General features: G+C 45.8%; 1 pseudogene; it reads right to left on the bottom strand.

Annotated features, from left to right (window-relative positions):
• Positions 1-212: 212 nt before the first annotated feature.
• LOC147973431 (histone H2A pseudogene) lies at positions 213-878 on the bottom strand (annotated as a pseudogene).
• Positions 879-22581: the final 21703 nt, after the last annotated feature.

The following is a 22581-nucleotide window of genomic DNA, read 5'->3' as shown; positions in this document are numbered from 1 at the left end:
TGTCTGAACCTGAACTCGTGATACGTGACAGGTAAAATACAGGTTGAGTATGCTCTCCTCAGCTTCTTCAGCTTGCAACTCTGACTTCTACTAGTTTTTCTAATAACTAGACCAGGTGAATTTGTCAGATTCAAACGACTGGTAAATACAACAATTTGTCCCACCACGCAAATGTAAAACTCGATAGCACTGCAAAATCATGAACACACAGATAACAGATAATGAATTTACTGCAAGTCAGACAGATTTCTGACATTTTTTTCTCAGCAGAACAGAACATATGCTACATCGACATCATTATCCAAACAGAACACTACTACTATCAGGAATCACTAGACAGTAATCAACTAAGCCTTCTTGGGGGACTTGGCGGCCTTCTTGGGAGACTTGGGCTCCTTCTCCGCCGTCTTCTTGGGGAGCAGCACGGGGTTGATGTTGGGCAGGACGCCGCCGTGCGCGATGGTGACGCCGGCGAGCAGCTTGCCAAGCTCCTGGTCGTTCCGGATGGCGAGCAGCAGGTGGCGCGGGATGATGCGGGACTTCTTGTTGTCCTTGGCGGCGTTCCCGGCCAGCTCAAGAAGCTCGGCGGCGAGGTACTCGAGGACGGAGGCGAGGTAGACGGGGGCGCCCATGCCGACCCGCTGCGCGTAGCGGCCCTTCTTGAGGAAGCGCCCGATGCGGCCGACGGGGAACTGCAGCCCGGCCTTGACGGAGCGCGCCACCGCCTTCTTCCTGGGGCCGCCGCCGAGCTTGCGCCCCACCACGTACTTCTTCGCCTTGGCGACGGCGCCGGTGGCGGAGGCGTCCATTGCAGCTAGAGGCAGGGGTTGGAGGTGCGGAGAGATTTGGGCGCGATGGGGGATTTGAGAAGGCGGGAGTGGATTGTGTTGGACGACGGGTTTGGGGAGGCTATTTAAACGGCGCGGGAAGGGAGCAGTGTGGGGCCGTCGATCCGCGCGCGCGGGCATGGACGGTTGGATCGGTGGTGAATGGACGGCTGCGATGCGAGAGTTTTGCTGCGCCCTGCTCTTCGTTCGGTCAAAACTTTTGTCAACGAAAGAGATAAATGGACGGACCGCAGAAATCGGATCAGCTCGCAACCCCTTCCTTTCTAGTAGGAGTAGTACAAGTTACTTATTTACAAATAAAAAGGGAATGTTTGTTTCTTTTTTTTCATTTATTGCAATTTTTTTGGTGGCTTACCAAGGAAGGTTTATTCCGGCTCAAAAACAAAAAGGGTTATTTGGATGCAAGGTTCTTCAACAGGAATCTTTTATCAAAAAATAGGGCCAAGTAATGAACCACAAAGTTATAAATTGGTTCTGTAAACTCAAATCAATATGACATGTCAAAAAAATCAATGTGACATGTCACCCGCAAAAAAAAATCAATATGAAATATATGAAAGTGGGATAGATGTTATTAGAAATTTCCTATTTTTTCCCGCAAAAAGAAAAAGAAATTTCCTCTTTTTATTTTACATGAGGGTAATATTAGAGCAACTCCAACGGTGTGACCCATTTCGTCCGTTGGCGTCTATTTGGATCGGCGGACAAAAAAGTTGGCCCAACGCGCCGACCCAAACGAACGCGCGTCCGCTTTTCGTCCGCGGGTGACCCATTGCCGGCCCCTTTTTTAGCTGGATTTGCGTCAGCGCGGACACGAGACGGACGCGCGCGCTCGCCTCCTCCTCCCCGGGCCCGCTGGTCGGTGACACATTGGCCTTTCCCCATCCAACAGCAACCCTCGCCCGCCTCCTTCGTCGCCGACGCCGCCGTCCATTTTTTCCGGCGACTCTCCCAGCTGTCGGCGCCGCAACATCCGCCCAGCAACGCCGCCAACTCCCACATTGCCCTCCACCGCCGTCTTGCCGCCGAGGAGCCAACTGCTTCCCACCCTCGCTCCCCCACCACACAGCCACGACCGCGACAAAGAAGCCGCCTCGCCGCCCCGACCAGATCCTCGTCGGCACACTCGTCGGACGCCGGCATGGCAGCTAGTTGGTCCGTGCACGCCGCGACTCCCTTCGCCGGCCATCTCCTTCGTCGACGCCTGCAAGTTGTTCGACAGTTTGCCAAGGTACAAAATGGACTCCGCCGACGAGTTCTTTTTTCACAATTTCCTTTGCGACTCTGACGATTCGTCGTCCGATGACAAGGAGGAGATATTGGCTGTCGTGTTGGTCCATCACCACCTCAACAGCCAGCGACCGTTGTTCCGTGGCTCCATTCTGGGCCACCTTTCAGCGTTGAATCACAGCCGAGAGAGCGGGCATTTCGTTCATTGGAAGGACTAATTTGATACAACAAATCTGTTGTTCAAACATCAAAAATTCCGCCGCTGTTTTCGTATGAGTAGGCATCTTGTCAACCGTATTAGAGAGGGGGTGGTCGACTATGATGACTATTTTGAGTGCAAAGAGGATGCCGTTGGCAAGATTGGTTTCTCCTCTTACCAGAAAAGCATTGCCGCCATTCGTAAGCTTGCATACGGAGTGCCTGGTGATCTCATTGATGAGTACGTCCGTATGAGCGAGTCTACATGCCTAGACTCCATGTATAAGTTCTGCAAGGCTGTTATTGCTGTGTTTGGCCCTGAGAACTTGAGAGAGCCGACTCCTGAAGATACAGCCCGTTTGTTGGCAATGAATGCCAGCAACCCAGGGATGCTTGGCAGCATAGACTGCATGCACTGGGAGTGGAAGAACTGCCCTTCTGCTTGGCAAGGGCAGTATAAGGGCCATGTCAGGGCTTGCACTGTCATACTAGAGGTTGTGGCATCTCAAGATCTATGGATCTGGCACTCATTCTTTGGCATGGCTGGGTCACACAATGATATCAACGTGCTTCAACGCTAGCAGGTGTTTGCTAGGCTTGCCGAGGCAACAGCCCACCGGTGAACTTTACTATCAACTGCCACAACTAAGACAAAGGATATTACCTGGGTGACGGAATCTATCCTCAGTGGACCACTATTGTCAAGACAATCCCCAACCCTGTCGGAGAGAAGAGGAAAAGATTTGCCCAAGAGCAAGAGAGTGCTAGGAAGGATGTCGAGCGTGTGTTGGGGAACGTAGTAGTTTCAAAAAAAAATCCTACGCACACGCAAGATCATGGTGATGCATAGCAATGAGAGGGGAGAGTGTTATCCACGTACCCTCGTAGACCGAAAGCGGAAGCGTTAGCACAACGCGGTTGATGTAGTTGTACGTCTTCATGATCTGACCGATCAAGTACCGAACGCACGACACCTCCGAGTTCAGCACACGTTCAGCCCCGATGACGTCCCTCGAACTCCGATCCAGCCGAGTGTTGAGGGAGAGTTTCGTCAGCACGACGGCGTGGTGACGATGATGATGTTCTACCGACGCAAGGCTTCGCCTAAGCACCGCTACAGTATTATCGAGGTGGACTATGGTGGAGGGGGGCACCGCACACGGCTAAAAAGATCAAACGATCAATTGTTGTGTCTATGGGGTGCCCCCTGGCCACGTATATAAAGGAGTGGAGGAGGGGAGGGGCCGGCCATCTCTATGGCGCGCCCTAGGGGAGTCCTACTCCCACCGGGAGTAGGATTCCCCCTTTCCTAGTAGAACTAGGAGCCCTTCCAAGTAGTAGGAGTAGGAGAGAAGGAAAGGGAAAAGAGAAGAGAAGGAAGGAGGGGGCGCAGCCCTTCCCCCTAGTCCAATTCGGACTAGGCCTTGGGGGCGCGCGTGGCCTGCCTCTCTCTCTTTCCCCTAAAACCCAATAAGGCCCATACACTCCCTGGCGAATTCCCGTAACTCCTTGATACTCCGATAAATACCCGAATCACTCGGAACCTTTCCGATGTCTGAATATAGTCGTCCAATATATCGATCTTTACGTCTCGACCATTTCGAGACTCCTTGTCATGTCCCCGATCTCATCCGGGACTCCGAACTACCTTCGGTACATCAAAACACATAAACTCATAATATAACCATCATCGAACTTTAAGCGTGCGGACCCTACGGGTTCGAGAACTATGTAGACATGACCGAGACACGTCTCCGGTCAATAACCAATAGCGGAACCTGGATGTTCATATTGGCTCCCACATATTCTACGAAGATCTTTATCAGTCAAACCGCATAACAACATACGTTGTTCCCTTTGTCATCGGTATGTTACTTGCCCGAGATTCGATCGTCGATATCTCAATACCTAGTTCAATCTTGTTACCGGCAAGTCTCTTTACTCGTTCCGTAATGCATCATCCCGCAACTAACTCATTAGTTGCAATTCTTGCAAGGCTTAAGTGATGTGCATTACCGAGAGGGCCTAGAGATACCTCTCTGACAATCGGAGTGACAAATCCTAATCTCGAAATACGCCAACCCAACAAGTACCTTCGGAGACACCTGTAGAGCACCTTTATAATCACCCAGTTACGTTGTGACGTTTGGTAGCACACAAAGTGTTCCTCCGATAAACGAGAGTTGCATAATCTCATAGTCATAGGAACATGTATAAGTCATGAAGAAAGCAATAGCAACAAACTAAACGATCAAGTGCTAAGCTAACGGAATGTGTCAAGTCAATCACATCATTCTCCTAATGATGTGATCCCGTTAATCAAATGGCGACTCATGTCTATGGTTAGGAAACATAACCATCTTTGATCAACGAGCTAGTCAAGTAGAGGCATACTAGTGACAATCTGTTTGTCTATGTATTCACACATGTATTATGTTTCCGGTTAATACAATTCTAGCATGAATAATAAACATTTATCATGATATAAGGAAATAAATGATAACTTTATTATTGCCTCTAGGGCATATTTCCTTCAGCGTGCCTTTGGTGTTTTGCAATCTCGACCAGGCATCGTTCGGTATCCTGCTAATACCTGAAGCACGCAGAAACTGTGGGAGGTGATGACTGTTTGGGTGATCATGCACAATATGATCGTAGAAGACGAGCGCTTGGAACGTCTGTACGATCAGGGGTTTCAGTTTCAGGGTGAGAATGTTGTGCCTGAGCATGGAGGAGCGGCAACTTTTGAACAGTTCACCCAATGTCATCATGACGTGTGATTGGGAAACTCACGTGCAACTTCAAAATGATTTGGTTCAGCATATGTGGGCTCATGTTGGCAATCAATAGATGTATCTTCTTTTATTCGGCTTGCAAAACTATGTGAGGCATTTTTATTTTTATTCAGCTTGCAAAACTATGTGAGGCATTTTTATTTTTATTCAGCTTGTAAAACTATGCTATTTTTATTCAGTTCAAACTATGTTATTTGACTATATGTTTAAATGCAAATTCAATGCAAAAATGAGCTATTTGTTGAAATAGGGCGGCCGGTCGGCCACACCGGCACATATAGATCAGCCCATTGGGTGCGCTGCCGACCCATATCTAAAACAGGACGAACGCCGGGCGGGCGGCTGATGTCTACTACACAACCTTCTTCTTGTAGACGTTGTTGGGCCTCCAAGTGCAGAGGTTTGTAGGATAGTAGCAAATTTTCCTCAAGTGGATGACCTAAGGTTTATCAATCCGTAGGAGGCGTAGGATGAAGATGGTCTCTCTCAAGCAACCCTGTAACCAAATAACAAAGAGTCTCTTGTGTCCCCAACACACCCAATACAATGGTAAATTGTATAGGTGCACTAGTTCGGCGAAGAGATGGTGATACAAGTGCAATATGGATAGTAGATAATAGCTTTTGTAATCTGAAAATATAAAAACAGCAAGGTAACGAATGATAAAAGTGAGCGTAAACGTTATTGCAATGCGTGGAAATAAGGCCTAGAGCTCATACTTTCGCTAGTGTAAGTTCCCTCAACAATACTAACATAATTGGATCACATAACTATCCCTCAACATGCAAGAAAGAGTCACTCCAAAGTCACTAATAGCGGAGAACAAACGAAGAGATTATGGTAGGGTACGAAACCACCTCAAAGTTATTCTTTCCTATCAATCCATTGGGCTATTCCTACAAGTGTCACAAACAGCCCTAGAGTTCGTACTAGAATAACACCTTAAGAAACAAATCAACCAAAACCTTAATGTCACCTAGATACACCAATGTCACCTCAAGTATCCGTGGGTATGATTATACGATATGCGTCACACAATCTCAGATTCATCTATTCAACCAATACAAAGGACCTCAAAGAGTGCCCCAAAGTTCTTACCGGAGAATCACGATGAAAACGTATGCCAACCCCTATGCATAGGTTCATGGGCGGAACCCGCAAGTTGGTCACCAAAACATACATCAAGTGGCACGTGATATCCCATTGTCACCACAGATACGCACGACAAGACATACATCAAGTGTTCTCAAATCTTTAAAGACTCAATCCGATAAGATTACTTCAAAGGGGAAACTCAATTCATTACAAGAGAGAAGAGGGGGAGGAGAAACATAAGATCCAACTATAATAGCAAATCTCGCGATACATCAAGATCGTGCCAAATCAAGAACACGAGAGAGAGAGAGAGATCAAACACGTAGCTACTGGTACATACTGAAAGTGCGTTATATCGACTAGAGGGGGGGTGAATAGGCGATTTTTATGAAAGTCTTCAAAACGTGAGAGTTATGAAGAAAAACAGTGAAGATTATGCCTATTACTATGCAGCGGAAGTTAGATTACACTAGGCCAGCCATGGTCATGTATTCAATAGAGTGAAAGCGCAATGACAACCAGCTTCAGTGTAATAAGGATCAGGTAGGAAGAAGTTATGAAGCCAAACAGATCATACATTCATGTTGTGAAGACAAAAGATAAAGCAAGCACGCAATGGCTTCACAATGAATAACTGTAAGTAAAAAGGAAGTGTAGATGAAACCAGTGACACGTCGAAGACAATGATTTGTTGGACCAGTTCCAGTTGCTGTGACAACTGTACGTCTGGTTGGAGCGGCTAGGTATTTAAACCGAAGGACACACAGTCCCGGACACCCAGTCAAGGACACTTAGTCCAAGACACCCAGTCCTCACCGTTTTCTCCTTGAGCTAAGGTCACACAGACCTCGCGCAATCACTCTGGTAAGTCTTCAAGGTAGACTCCCAAACCTTCACAAACTTCGTTCACCGGCAATCCACAATTTCTCTTGGATGCTCAGAACGTGACGCCTAACCGTCTGGAGGATGCACAGTCCTCAAGTGTAATAAGTCTTCAAATCACACAGACACGAAGACTTAAGTGATGCCCAATTTACTCTGGCTCTGGGTGGTTACGGCTTTTCTCCTCACTAGGAATTTTTCTCTCAAAGGCTTCGAGGTGGGTTGCTCTCAAACGACAAAAGCCGTGCACTGAAATCTGAGCAGCCAACCGTTTATGGTTGTGGGGGATGGACTATTTATAGCCACTTGGCAACCCGACCTGATCTGTCCGAAATGACCCTGGGTCACTAAGGAACTGACACGTGTACCAATGGTCGAATTTTGAACTCACACGGCAACTTTACTTGGGCTACAAGTAAAGCTGACTTGTCTGACTCTGGACAAGATTTTCTCTCAAAGTCTTCGCTCGAAGACATAGGATTTGAATTAGGCATCACTTCAGTCATTCTGACTGGTTCTCTTGGACCCCACTTAATAGTACGGTGATTCCTATGACACAACATAAATGAAATAAAACTACGAAGGATCTAAGTCTTCGAGTTCCATAAGCTTCATAGGGAGTCTTCTCATGTCATTGTCTTCAATATGAATATCTTCATAAACCACCATTGTCTTCAATGTCTTCGTACATTTTTAGGGGTCATCTCTGGTAATAAAACCGAATCAATGAGGGACTTCTACCTGTGTTTTCCTGCAATTCTCACAAACACGTTAGTCCCTCAACTAGGTTTGTCGTCAATACTCCAAAACCAACTAGGGGTGGCACTAGATGCACTTACAATCTCCCCCTTTTTGGTGATTGATGACAAGCTAGTTGAAGTTTTCAACGGGGAACATAATTTGTGAAATAGTAAAGGAATTTGTCTTCATAAGTTGCAAGGGCTCCCCCTGAAGATGTGCATATAAGTAATTTGCCTTTTGAATGCAAATGCACATGGCAGGTTGTACTTGTGGAGATCCACTTCAACTTATGATGACAATCCACTATGCATGTGAAAGTATATGAAGATAATGACATGCATGATGGAAAATGGACGTCTGCAGTAAGAGATGAGTGCGGAATTTATCGTCGCACATGCGGAATTTATCTTCGCATAACGGAGTGACAAACAGGTAGCAGACGGCCATCAAGGCTAAGTGTTACAACTCAAAGAAGCAAATGTAGCAAAACGGGAGTTGTAAGCACGAAGCAAAATGTAGCAAAAACGGGAGTTGTAAGCACGAAGCAAAATGTAGCAAAATATAAAGGCACCCTCCCAAAGTGACCCGCTTGAAGACTATAAACATCATGCTTCTCCCCCTTTTGTCAGTGATGACCAAAAAGGTTTGAAGACATAGAGTTTTCTACGCGTTTCCAGGCGCAGCAGGATCGGTGGAGTTGTTTGGTGGCGGTGCAGATGAGCTTGGTGCAGATTCGACGTGTGTTGAAGCAGGTGGAGATGATGTCGCGTCGTCGTCTTCTTCAATAATCCGGGCAGACACGGTGGCAGCAGAAGAAGAGAATTCTGACTCTTCAAGTGATGGTGTGCTTCGCATCGCAGCTCTTCTTGGAGGCGTGGAGTCAAATTGGAATCTCTCTCTGAAGCCATCCTCTTGCAGTTCAGCTTCATTGCTCATCATGGTGAGGCCTTTCCAAGTGCGGCGACAGGTCTCGTGTGCGACAAACGCATTCTTGGTTGCCAGATTTCTGATGCGATTGACGTCTTGCATGATGCTTCTCATCTGCCGTTTGAGCCAGTCGTGATGCCTATCTTGCTTTTGGTGAAGAGCCACAAGAAGCTCTCGGTCATTGAGTGCTCGAGCGTGCTTCTTGGGTCTCTTGGCAGCTGTGCTGTCAGTGGCTTCAGTTGATGCAGGGGCACGTGTGGTGCCAGCCATTGGATACACTCGGGAGAGAGCTTCAACACCTTCAATATTTTGAGTGAAGCTCTGGTGTTCTGCATTTTGAAGACTTAATGGTTGCTTGCCAGGCTCTGGATATATTGCTTCAGCAGATGTGTCCACATCTGGCAAAAATATCCTATGGTTGCGGGCTGAGGGTTGATAGGAGATTGCAGAGTGAAGCTTGATCAGCCTCATAACCCAAGGAGCATAGAACTTTAATCCAAACAGTTCTGAGGCAGACGCTGCAAAGTGACGGATGAAGAGATCCTGTGCATTGAAGCATTTGCCATGAAGAATGCAGAAGATGAGAGTCTTCATTGCACCATCAATTGTTGCATATCAAGAGTGTCCCTTTACAGGCCATAGAGTCCGCCTTATGATGTGATATATTGTTCTGGGCAGGTACTCTAAGTCTTCAACGAAGAACCTAGTTGGATAGGGTGCATTAGGAGGCAGTGGCTTCATTATTGAGAGCATCTGACTCATATCTGGCTCAGGACGCTGAAATATGCTCTCTATTGCTTCAGCATGGAGTTGGCACCCTTCTTCAAAGAATTCGCCAGGAGTGGGAAGGCCGGTAAGCTCAATTAGGTCGAAAGCATTGGCTTCATAATGGATATTGCCTGTCATCCACTCCAGAATCCATGTCTTCGGATCTCTGTTATAGCCTTTGATATGCAAAGTGGCATAGAACTGGAGCAGAAGCTCTTCGTTCCAGTGCTCTTCATCAGTGATAAATGGCAGCAAACCCACTTGCTTGAAGCAATCCAGTGCTTCTTCCAGACCAGGCAGACCAGCAACAGCTTCAACCTCAAGGCGCTTGTGAGGAAAGATGCGGCCTTGGTTGTATAGGATGCATGAATAATAGCTGCACTGTTGATGGCTCCAGAACCTATCTGATACAATCCGTTCCCTTGAATAAGGGTTCTTGGAGCGGTCGAAAAACGTGTTATCTGCCCTGAAGCTGTTGATGTTGAAGGAACCAGGAGCTGATGCAGGACCTGGGAACCTTGGCAGTCGTGGGATCGGCTTCTGGACCTGGGGTCTGTACGCAATATGATAGTTGAATTGTGGTCCGGCAGCAGACTCAGGCACAGAATGTTCAGGAGCAGTAGCTTCATTGTCTTCTGAAGCTATTGTTGGGTTGGGCTCCACATTTGCTTCGGCGTTGTTTGTGGCAGCCTCAACATTTGCAGACTCAGGCACGTTCTCCTGGAGAACTGCTTCTTGTTGGTGTGGGGGAGTTGGAGCTTGTGGTATCTCTGCATGCTCTTCGGCTGATGCAGCCGGAATGTCGTCAGCAGCCTGAACCCTTGGCCCTTTGCGAAGCCTACGGAATGTAGGCGCCGGTGGAGTTGTAGTGGGTTGGGGCTCATCTTCCTCCTGTGGGCGATCTGCCCACGATGTATCTTGTGTGATTGGCGTCAATGGACGACCAATACTGATCAGTTCGCTTGTCTCAAGCTGAGGAAGGGCTGCATCACCTTGCACATTGTCTTGGAGACCAATGTCTTCAGCAGCGTTGGGTTCGTCTGCTGGAATGTCTTCAGCTTTGGGTTCATGCACGGTCAACTGACGATCTGCGTCAGGATAGCGGACGGAGAGGGGTTCAACTGTCAAGGGCTCTGTGGGAGCAGCCCGAGATTTCTTGGTCTTGCGCTTCTTGATGATGGGTTCAGAAGGAGAGGCTTCAGAGTGTTTTCTCTTCTTAGCTTCAGCCTCTGCAGTCCGTGTCTTCTTGAGCTGTGAGGCGGTTTATCGACTCTTTGGCTTCGAGCCAGTCGTTGCAGCGGGGAAGACAATCAGAGCAGTTTCTGACCTTGGCGCTTCAGGTTCAGGCACAGCAGCCTTCTTTTTCTTCTTCGCGGCCATCCTAGGGTCAATGCCGGGACGCCCAAGTGCCTTGCGCTTCTATGCCTCATTGTAGGCCTGCACGCAGCGATCAGCCAAAGTCTTCATGCGCTCTCGCGAGCCTTGAGCTTCAGCACGCGTCTTCAGAAAGTTCTCTTTCAGCTCGTGCAACATGATCTTGAAGTTTTTCACTTCTTGCACGCTGAGCTTGGCCACGTGCTTCTTGAACTGAGCCTTTTCATAATCAATTTTCTGCTTCAGTTCTACAATTCGCTGGGCTATTGCAAGTTCTGAAGCAATTGCACCTTGAAAGGCAACGCTGAGGCCTATGGGTAGCTGCAGATCATCGAAGCTTATGTCTGGTGTGTCAAACCATTCATCAATGAAGCTGTGGATGACGGCGACATCAAACAGAGGCAGATTGTTGAAGATTTCAGCCTCCTCCTTGCTCTTGATGAGCTGCTCAAGTGCGTCATCTCCAAGATCTTCATCGCTTGATAGATCAATGTTTTCGCAGCGCAGAACGGCAGCAGCTGTGAGCTCTTTGCCTGTGTGTGGCTGAGGCTTCTTGGCTTCTTGGGGCTTGGAGACTCGTGATATGTCTTCAGACTGCACACTGGCTTCAGGAGGTGCAGTTGCCAATGGCTTCGCTCGTGAGATTTTGGGAGAAGCGGCTAGCTTTGAAGCTTTTGGAGCTTTTGGCTTCTTCTGCTTTGGCTTCAGAGCAGCAGGGGCGTCATCTGACTCAGTATCTGCTGGAGGGTCATTCACAGCAGTCCCTTGGACTAGGATGCGAGTGATGAGGCCTGCAAGATTTGCATACGGCCCGATGATATTGGGATCGGCGTCGCGTGTGCCATCTGCCCTTGGTGAGGAGGGACCAGGGTTGAAGTCAAGCCCAAATTTCTTCTTGTTTATCTTCGCTGACTGTTGTGCAAACTGAAAGTTGCGCTTGAAGAGATTATCATCGCGGCACCAGAGAAGTGATGACGGATGTGCTTCAACTGGCTTTGGTCCTCTCACCATGCATGGATAGAAGCCTTGAGCAATGGCTTCGACTCTGGACCTGGGTACGAGATTTTTGTATAGTACGTCTCCCCACGGTCTCTTGATGGCGCACTTCTCCGCATATTCCTGAGTGACGAAGCGGTAGTGGAACCATTGCTCTGCCCAATATCTTCGAATCCATTGGATTCGTGTCTTGCGCTGACCATAGCTTTCTTCAGGATCAGTTTTGTACATCTCTGCCAATTCATCAGACAGATCTTTGGACGTTTCACCACGTCGCTGTCTGCCTCCCTTCCTTGCTGCTGTTTCTGAAGCCATGAATAACTTGGAAGGCTTCAAGATGTTCAAAGTCTTCAAAGGCTTCCTTTTGCAAGAACTGGCTTCAGGAGAGTTGATGTGATGTTGCAAGTACTCTGCAAATGAATGCAGACTATGAGAACCAAAGGATTCTCCCAACATGTACCTGTGACAGCATTAAGGTGCGAGGGAAGGGGAAGAGGTCATATGCATTCTCAGAAGATTTTGAAGATAAATCGGTTTAGAAGACATAGACCTCATTGTGCGAAGACATTCACTCATAGATAAGAAGTTGGTTCCAGATTTGTACGAACCCATAGATCAGTACAAGTGAGGAATCTAACTACCTTATGAAGCACAAGTGAATATACTAGGCATGTCATGAGATGTAGCGAGATAACTAACTGATGTGAAGAGAAACTCCTTATGGCAGAAAGTGACTGAACTATGGGATCAAAAGAGGCTGTAAAAAGATGTTTTATTTACCACACTTGGAACTGCTAGACGAAGTGAGAGTTGAGGTCGAGCAGTTCGATCCTCCGTGCCCTAACTTGGCGACGGAAGACACCTACGGCGACGGCGGAGAGAGCGATGTCCGCTGTCGGCGTGAAAACGGCGTCGGAGAGGTTGCGGCAGTGAAGCGCTTCGTCGCCGGAGTCGTCGAGTGCTAGCGGTGGCGCTAGGGTTCGTGCGAGGGTGGAAGAAGGAGATAATGACCGCAGTGAATCGTGTATTTATAGGGATAGAGGCGGCACTGCGCTATTACGCAGGTACCCCTGGCGGTTCGCATTTGAGGCACGCGTGGCCAGTTAGACGAAGATTGGGATTTGTTCCACGTCCCACGCACGCCTAAATTGTCGGGCGGTCGTTCCTGCTTCTCCGGATCTTATGTGGAGGAATAAGCATTAAAAACGGACTTTTATGGTTGTGACTATGTCTTCAGCTGACAAGGACACAGTGAAGACATTTGACAGTTTCAACAGAATGCATATGACTTGGAGAGATAGAGTTTGAGATAGAAAGCATAGAGAGGTTAGGGTCTGATCACATTCACTTAGTTCAAAAGATTCAACCAAGAAGACATAACTATAAGTGAATGCTGTAGAGGACAGAACATCAGTACATATATATCCATATAATCAACGCAGTGAAGATAATCATGAAGACATATTGAGAATGAAGCCAAACCAAATGTGAAGACATTGAGAGGTAACGCCATGAGAGAAACACTTCAAAATGGAACGTTTGGTGGTGGCGTTACCCACCGTATAGGAAGTATTAGACCCAGACACGGCGCACAATTATCGTGGCGCTGCGAAGTCAAATTCCACATTAATGTATTCACACTTAGAATGTATGTCTTCATTGTTTGAAGATATACGCTACTTCGTGTGTTGCACATCTAAGTCATCAATATGCTTAAGTGTTAGGATGTGTGCCTGATCACAGGACATTTGAGGATTCCAAGATATTTAGCTCACACCGTAACTTGCAAAATCTCTTCTCATCCAAGGGCTTGGTGAAGATATCTGCCAATTGCTCTTCAGTGTTGACGTGTATGATATCAATGTCTTCCTTCACAACATGATCTCTGAGAAAGTGATGACGAATTTCAATGTGCTTTGTCTTCGAGTGCTGAACTGGGTTGTTGGCAATCTTGATGGCGCTTTCGTTGTCGCAGTAAAGGGGCACTTGCTTCAGATGAATGCCATAATCCTTGAGTGTTTGCTTCATCCACAGAAGCTGAGTGCAGCAAGATCCAGCAGCAATGTATTCAGATTCAGCAGTGGAGAGTGATACATAGTTCTGCTTCTTTGAAGACCAACATACAAGTGATCGTCCCAGAAAGTGACATGTGCCTGATGTAGACTTGCGATCAACTTTGTCACCAGCATAATCAGCATCCGAAAATCCAACCAAATCAAACTCTGAGCCCTTTGGATACCATAATCCTAGAGTTGGGGTGTGAGCCAAATATCGAAGAATTCGCTTCACAGCTAAGTGATGCGACTCCTTTGGTGTCGCTTGAAATCGAGCACACATGCAAACACTAAGCATGATATCTGGCCTAGATGCACATAAATAAAGCAAAGACCCAATCATGGAGCGGTATACCTTTTGATCGAACTCTTTACCATTGTTGTCGGGACCCAGATGATGCTTGGCTGGCATTGGTGTTGTGAAGCCTTTGCAGTCTTGCATACCGAACTTCTTCAGGCACTCTTTAAGATATTTCTCTTGAGATATGAAGATGCCGTTGCGTTGTTGCCGTATTTGAAGACCGAGGAAGAACTTCAGCTTCCCCATCATGGACATCTGATATTGCTCTTGCATCATATATCCAAACTCTTCACTATACTTCTGATTGGTGCAGCCGAAGATAATGTCATCCACATATATTTGGCACACAAACAGTTCACCATCATATGTCTTCGTGAAAAGAGTGGGATCCAGGGAACCAGGTATGAAGCCTTTGCTTTTCAGAAAGTACTTGAGTGTATCATACCAGGCCCTAGGGGCTTGTTTGAGGCCATACAGTGCCTTGTTGAGCTTGTATACCATATCAGGATGTTTTGGATTTTCAAAGCCAGGTGGTTGTGCAACATACACTTCTTCTTCAATCTTGCCATTGAGAAAGGCACTTTTCACATCCATCTGATAGAGAAGTATGTTATGATGATTTGCATAGGCCAGCAGTATGCGTATGGCTTCAAGCCTAGCCACAGGAGCAAATGTTTCGTCGAAGTCAATGCCCTCCACTTGAGTATATCCTTGAGCAACGAGACAAGCTTTGTTTCTGACAACTTGACCATGCTCATCTTGCTTGTTGCGGTATATCCATTTGGTGCCTATTATGTTGTGCTTCCGTGGATCAGGACGCTTAACCAGTTCCCATACATTATTCAGCTCAAACTGTTGAAGCTCTTCTTGCATAGCTTGAATCCATTCAGGTTCCATGAAGGCTTCTTCAACTTTCTTGGGTTCTGATATTGAGACGAATGCGAAATGCCCACAAAAGTTTGTTAGCTGAGTTGCCCTTGAACGAGTGAGTGGACCAGGTGCATTGATGCTGTCGAGTATTTTGTCAATTTGTACTTCATTTGCAACACGAGGGTGTGTGGGGCGAAGACTTTGCTCTTGCTGATCTATGTGGTCATTTGAAGGTATATCTTCAGGCTGAGCATTGTCTTCATGTGGATCAGGTGCTGAGATGATAAGTTCTTCTTCAGGATGAGCTTCAGAAGGTACAATCTCTCCAGTTCCCATAAGCTTGATTGATTCATTAGCTGGAACTTCATCTAGCACATTTGGCAATTGCTCTCTTTGTGATCCATTGGTTTCATCAAATCGCACATCCACTGTTTCAACCACTTTGTAGTGGAAGAGATTGAAGACTCTATAGGAGTGCGAATCCTTTCCATATCCAAGCATGAAGCCTTCATGTGCTTTTGGTGCAAACTTTGAGGTGTGGTGTGGGTCCTTGATCCAGCATTTTGCGCCAAATACTCTGAAGTAACTGACATTTGGCTTCTTGCCAGTTAGGAGTTCATAAGATGTCTTGTTCAGAAGCTTGTGAAGATAAACACGATTGATTGTATGGCATGCAGTATCAATGGCTTCAGTCCAGAATTTTCTTGGAGTCTTGTATTCATCTAGCATTGTTCTGGCCATCTCAATGAGTGTTCTGTTCTTGCGTTCGACGACGCCATTCTGCTGTGGCGTGTATGGAGCTGAGAATTCATGTGTGATCCCCAAGGCATCCAGATATGTATCAAGGCCAGTGTTCTTGAATTTAGTGCCATTGTCACTTCTGATGTGCTTTATCTTGGCGCCAAAATTGTTCATAGCTCGATTTGCGAAGCGTCTGAAGACATCCTGCACTTCAGTCTTGTAAAGGATTATGTGCACCCAAGTATATCTAGAATAATCATCAACAATTACGAAGCCATAGAGGCATGCAGAAGTAGTAAAAGTTGAGTAGTGAGTGGGACCGAAAAGATCCATGTGAAGCAGTTCGAAGGGTTGTGTAGTAGTCATGATTGTCTTCGAAGGATGTTTTGCCCTTGTCATCTTCCCTACTTCACAGGCACCGCATAAATGATCTCTCTTGAACTTGACGCCTTCGATGCCTATGACATGCTTCTTCTTTGCAAGGGTGTAGAGGTTCCTCATGCCAGCATGCCCAAGCCTTCGATGCCAAAGCCAGCATTCTGAAGCTTTTGCAAGAAGACATACTGCAAGTTGTGGTCCTGCTGAGAAATCTACCACGTACAAATCATCTTTCCGATACCCTTCAAACACTAGAGATTTGTCAGATTCCATAAGCACCAGGCAGCGATATTTGCCAAACATTACAATCATATTCAAATCGCAAAGCATTGAGACTGACATTAAGTTGAAGCCAAGGGATTCAACAAGCATGACTTTATCCATGTGTTGATCCCTTGAGATTGCAACTCTACCTAGACCCAATACCTTACTTTTACTAGTGTCAGCAAATGTAATGTGGCTCTTGTCGGATGGACGTAAAGTTGAGTCCATGAGAAGGCTTCTTTTTCCAGTCATGTGATTTGTACACCCACTGTCAATAATCCATTCTGAAGACTTTGAAGTCACTGGTGTCGTACCCTACAGTGCAGTTAGGGGGATAGGCTTCACGAAGGGTATTGTGAAGCATAAACATTTGACGAACCAGTGGATTATGAAAACTTAAATCCAGATTAGGACTAATAGCGAGAGTAGCATGCGATTCAGGAACGAAGTACATAATGATGCCATTTGGGCATTTTATCTTGCGCCCTACAAGATTTTTAAGGTCCCCAGCAATAGCATCAGAAGATTTTGTTTTTCTGCTAGAGACCTTTCCCTGCAAAAGAGAGTTAAGCTTTCTTAACCACCCACATCTTCAAGGGTGGCTTAGAAGCAATAAGTCTAAGTGCAGCATCTGAGAATTTTGGCTTTGAGGCCTTAGCAAACAGTCTAGCAGGTGGACAATAATACTCATAAGAATAAGCAGAATAATTTTTGGTCATATGAACATGACGGTTCGAAGAACCGCTCTCATATTCGTATGCCTGAGTATGGTTTCCCTGCAAAACATTAGCGTTAGTGCGACTCAGGTGAGTCCTCTGTTCATATGAAGCCTTTGGACTGTATGAAGCCTTTGGTCTGAGGTTTGTCTTCTTCAAGTGAGGTGTCATGAAGACATTCACAGGAAGATTTTCCAGACACTTTTTCGGAACCCAGATCTTTTTCATAGGCGGTCCATTCCTGCAGTTAGTACCAATGTACCTGGCAAACACTTCACCATTCTGATTCTTAAACAGTTTATTGTTTGCATCAAAGGATTCATCAATGATAATAGGGTTAGCACAAGTGAAGCCAGATAAATTGGATGGATCTGCTGAAAGTTCCTTTGCAGCAACCCATGTAGTTTTGGGGTACTGCTCAGGTTTCCAGTAAGAGCCATCTGCATTGATTTTCCTCACAAATCCAACACCCTCTTTCCTAGGGTTACGATTCAGGATCTGCTTTTTGAGGACATCACATAATGTCTGATGCCCTTGAAGACTTCTGTACATCCCTGTTATAAGCAATGTCTTCAACCTAGCATTGCCCGTGAAGATTTCCTGAAGCCTTTCTTCTTAGTGAATTTTTGGAACTTCTTCACTAGCATTGCAAGTTCTCTTCCAATGTCCTCAGGATCATCAGAACTGCAGTCAGATTCTTCTTCAGATGAGGAGATAGCTTTTGCCTTCAAGGCACGAGTTCGCCCATAGTTTGGACCGTAGATATCTCTTTTCTCAGAAAGCTGAAACTCATGTGTGTTGAGCCTCTCAAGTATGTCAGACGGATCGAGTGTCTTGAAATCAGGACGTTCTTGAATCATCAGGGCCAGGATGTCAAACGAACTATCAAGTGATCTCAGCAGCGTCTTGACGATTTCATGTTTGGTGATCTCAGTGGCGCCGAGGGCTTGAAGCTCATTTGTGATGTCACTGAGCCGGTCAAATGTGTGCTGGACATTCTCATTGTCATTTCGCTTGAAGCGGTTGAAGAGGTTGCGAAGAACACTGATTCTTTGATCTCTCTGGGTTGAGATGCCTTCATTGACCTTGGAGAGCCAGTCCCAGACTAGCTTTGATGTCTTCAAGGCACTCACACGGCCATACTGTCCTTTGGTCAGATGACCACAGATGATATTCTTGGCAGTAGAATCCAGTTGAATGAACTTCTTGACATCAGCAGTAGTGACACCTTCTCCAGCCTTGGGAACGCCGTTTTCGACGACATACCATAGGTCGACGTCAATGGCTTCAAGATGCATGCGCATCTTATTCTTCCAGTAGGGATATTCAGTTCCATCGAAGACGGGGCAAACAACGGAGACTTTGATTATCCCTGCAGTCGACATAGCTAAAACTCCAGGTGGTTAAACCGAATCACACAGAACAAGGGAGCACCTCGCTCTGATACCAATTAAAAGTGCGTTATATCGACTAGAGGGGGGGTGAATAGGCGATTTTTATGAAAGTCTTCAAAACGTGAGAGTTATGAAGACAAACAGTGAAGATTATGCCTATTACTATGCAGCGGAAGTTAGATTACACTAGGCCAGCCATGGTCATGTATTCAATAGAGTGAAAGCGCAATGACAACCAGCTTCAGTGTAATAAGGATCAGGTAGGAAGAAGTTATGAAGCCAAACAGATCATACATTCATGTTGTGAAGACAAAAGATAAAGCAAGCACACAATGGCTTCACAATGAATAACTGTAAGTAAAAAGGAAGTGTAGATGAAACCAGTGACACGTCGAAGACAATGATTTGTTGGACCAGTTCCAGTTGCTGTGACAACTGTACGTCTGGTTGGAGCGGCTAGGTATTTAAACCGAAGGACACACAGTCCCGGACACCCAGTCAAGGACACTTAGTCCAAGACACCCAGTCCTCACCATTTTCTCCTTGAGCTAAGGTCACACAGACCTCGCCCAATCACTCTGGTAAGTCTTCAAGGTAGACTCCCAAACCTTCACAGACTTCGTTCACCGGCAATCCACAATTTCTCTTGGATGCTCAGAATGCGACGCCTAACCGTCTGGAGGATGCACAGTCCTCAAGTGTAATAAGTCTTCAAATCACACAGACACGAAGACTTAAGTGATGCCCAATTTACTCTGGCTCTGGGTGGTTAGGGCTTTTCTCCTCACTAGGAATTTTTCTCTCAAAGGCTTCGAGGTGGGTTGCTCTCAAACGACAAAAGCCGTGCACTGAAATCTGAGCAGCCAACCGTTTATGGTTGTGGGGGGTGGACTATTTATAGCCACTTGGCAACCCGACCTGATCTGTCCGAAATGACCCTGGGTCACTAAGGAACTGACACGTGTACCAATGGTCGAATTTTGAACTCACACGGCAACTTTACTTGGGCTACAAGTAAAGCTGACTTGTCTGACTCTGGACAAGATTTTCTCTCAAAGTCTTCGCTCGAAGACATAGGATTTGAATTAGGCATCACTTCAGTCATTCTGACTGGTTCTCTTGGACCCCACTTAACAGTACGGTGATTCCTATGACACAACATAAATGAAATAAAACTACGAAGGATCTAAGTCTTCGAGTTCCATAAGCTTCATAGGGAGTCTTCTCATGTCATTGTCTTCAATATGAATATCTTCATAAACCACCATTGTCTTAAATGTCTTCGTACATTTTTAGGGGTCATCTCTGGTAATAAAACCGAATCAATGAGGGACTTCTACCTGTGTTTTCCTGCAATTCTCACAAACACGTTAGTCCCTCAACTAGGTTTGTCGTCAATACTCCAAAACCAACTAGGGGTGGCACTAGATGCACTTACACATACCCTTAGCCCCGAGGGAGAACTACTCCCTCCTCGTCATGGAGAGCGCCGGGATGATGAAGATGGCCACTGGAGAGGGTTCCCCCCTCCGGCAGGGTGCCGGAACAGGGTCCCGATTGACTTTTGGTGGCTACGGAGGCTTCTGGCGGCGGAAATCCCGATCTATCTTGCATTCTGAAAGTTTTAGGGTACGATGATATATATAAGCAGAAGAAGCACGTCAGGGGGAGCCACAGGGGCCCCACGAGGCAGGGGGGCGCGCCCCCCACCCTCGTGGGCAGCTCCCATATCTTCTGACGTGGGGTCCAAGTCCATCAGGTGTGTTTCCTTCCAAAAATAACTTCTCCAGTTGATTTCGTTTCGTTTCGACTCCGTCCGATATTCCTTTTCTTCAAAACACTGAAATAGGCATAAAACAGTAAATCTGGGCTGGGCCTCCGGTTAATAGGTTAGTCCCAAAAGTAATATAAAAGTGGATAATAAAGCCCAATATTGCCCAAAACAGTAGATAATATAGCATGGAGCAATCAAAAATTATAGATACATTGGAAACGTATCAGCGGTCGACCCAAAACGGACAAAAAGCGGACGAAATCACCGTCCGTTTTGGTCGCCCCATTAGAGTTGCTCTTATTGGGCATAGCTAGCCAGCAATTGTTCGTTCACTAGTCTAGCTGAGCACACATCCAAATAAAGTAAAGTTTATGTTTGTATCCTCCAAAGAAGAAATGATGCACTTCTCCGATGTGAACAAAAGCATCTCTTGATGGATCCAAACAAGGATAGAGACGATGATTCTAATGATCCTGACCCGAATTATCTCGAGTTTAATCATCAGAGGTTCTACAACATCCTCTGCAAAACTCTCTGCCCAACAGTTTGTCCTTGAAAGATTTCAGGAGTTCTGTGTAATACTCTCTATGAAATATCATGTTGTGGCACATTCAACATTGAAGGTCTATTCCTTCACAACTTAGTCTATGTTGTTGAATTTCCTTTGGCTCCAAATATTTACACCCCTTGGATCCAGAAGCTTACCAACATTGCTCAAGGCAAGCGCTATTCTATCGATTTGACCCAAGGTATTTCACACCTCCTATGTGTGACATAGTGCAGGTTCTGGAAGACAATGATAAGGGCAAATCTCTCGTCATCAAGGAAAAGAATGTAGTGCTCATCAATCCTGAAAATCCTTTGCTCTACGAAGTAGGTAACCCAACAACTTCTTGACAAACATCAACGCCAAGACAGAAAAGAGAAAGAGCACTTAGCCTCCGAAATTAATCTTGTTGCAAACACGACTAGGAAAATTAGTCTCACTGTGAAGGAAGACAAGTGTTGTTCGTGGACAGTTCTCAGGAAATTCTACACCTAAGATCAACTCAAGAAGTTTGCCATCCTGGAGAAATATGATTACATTGATGCTTTTGAGACTCGTCGCAAGAAAATACACACTCCTCCCCTTCCAATAAAATCAACAACGACTGATCTGATTTTTCTCAGTGGGGATGATGTGATAGAAGAATCTAAATCCACCTCACAACAGTTCAAGGAATGCGAAGAAAATGCTCACCAGGACAACCCCGATGGCCCAACTGACCCAGTCATTCCTGAAGGAAATGAAGCTGAAGAAAATCTTGTCACTATTGATGAAGATTCTCCCTCAGAAGTGTCATCCACCGGATACATTGCAGATGATTCTCAAGCTTCATCATATTCTTCTTCTTCAGGCGCGTAGACTGCCTCACGCTCTTCGTCACCTTTTTGACACTTGTTGACAAAAGGGGGGAGAAGACACCAAGAGTTATTAGATCCGGCTTTATTTCTTGAGTTTACAACACTTGGTGTTCTATTTGAATCTTATTGTGTTGTAAAACTCTCGTCAAACTCTATGATGGTTTGTAATGTCAATAACTCTTGCCATATTACTCCTCGACACTATTTTGCAGGTGGAATTATTCTCAGAGTTCGCTAGGGATGCATTCAATTATTCTTCGTATTATTCGTCAGTGCAATCCATCTCTCGATGATATCAAAATATCTCTCCATCAATTTATCCTAAATATGCAGGTTATCTAAGACAAAAACTTTATATACTACATACATTTAGGGGAGCTTATTTTATATCTTTGAGTTATTTACATTCCGCACATTACCATTTACAATAAATATCTACTTTCTCATGCTTAACTGTTTTGTCAACAATCATCTAGAAAAGGGGGAGATTATTAGTGCAATATAGTGCCCCTTGAGTGTTTTGGATATTTTTAGGAAAATAGTGAGGGACCAATGTGTTTGCTAGTGCACACAAAGAGATATGATCCTGAAGTTATGAGAAGTTTGCTATAAACTTTTGTGCTGATTTTCTCCATAGCAAAGAAGTATGATAAAGCTATCAAGGAGTTTGCTACCAAGGAGATTGCATGTCGGAGTTGACCCCCAAAAATATTGTTGAGATGAAGCAATTGCTATGGAGTGCTGTTTGAGAGATTTGACTGCAACGGAGAAAGGCCGTGTGAAGAAATAGTCCTTTTTCATAATTTCATCTTCTTCATCTGGGTCATAGGA

The sequence above is a fragment of the Triticum urartu genome, chromosome 5A, assembly GCF_056163025.1.
Source record: "Triticum urartu cultivar PI428250 chromosome 5A, HENAU_Tu73, whole genome shotgun sequence".
Lineage (NCBI taxonomy): Eukaryota > Viridiplantae > Streptophyta > Magnoliopsida > Poales > Poaceae > Triticum > Triticum urartu.
This window is presented reverse-complemented; position numbering and strand designations above follow the sequence as displayed.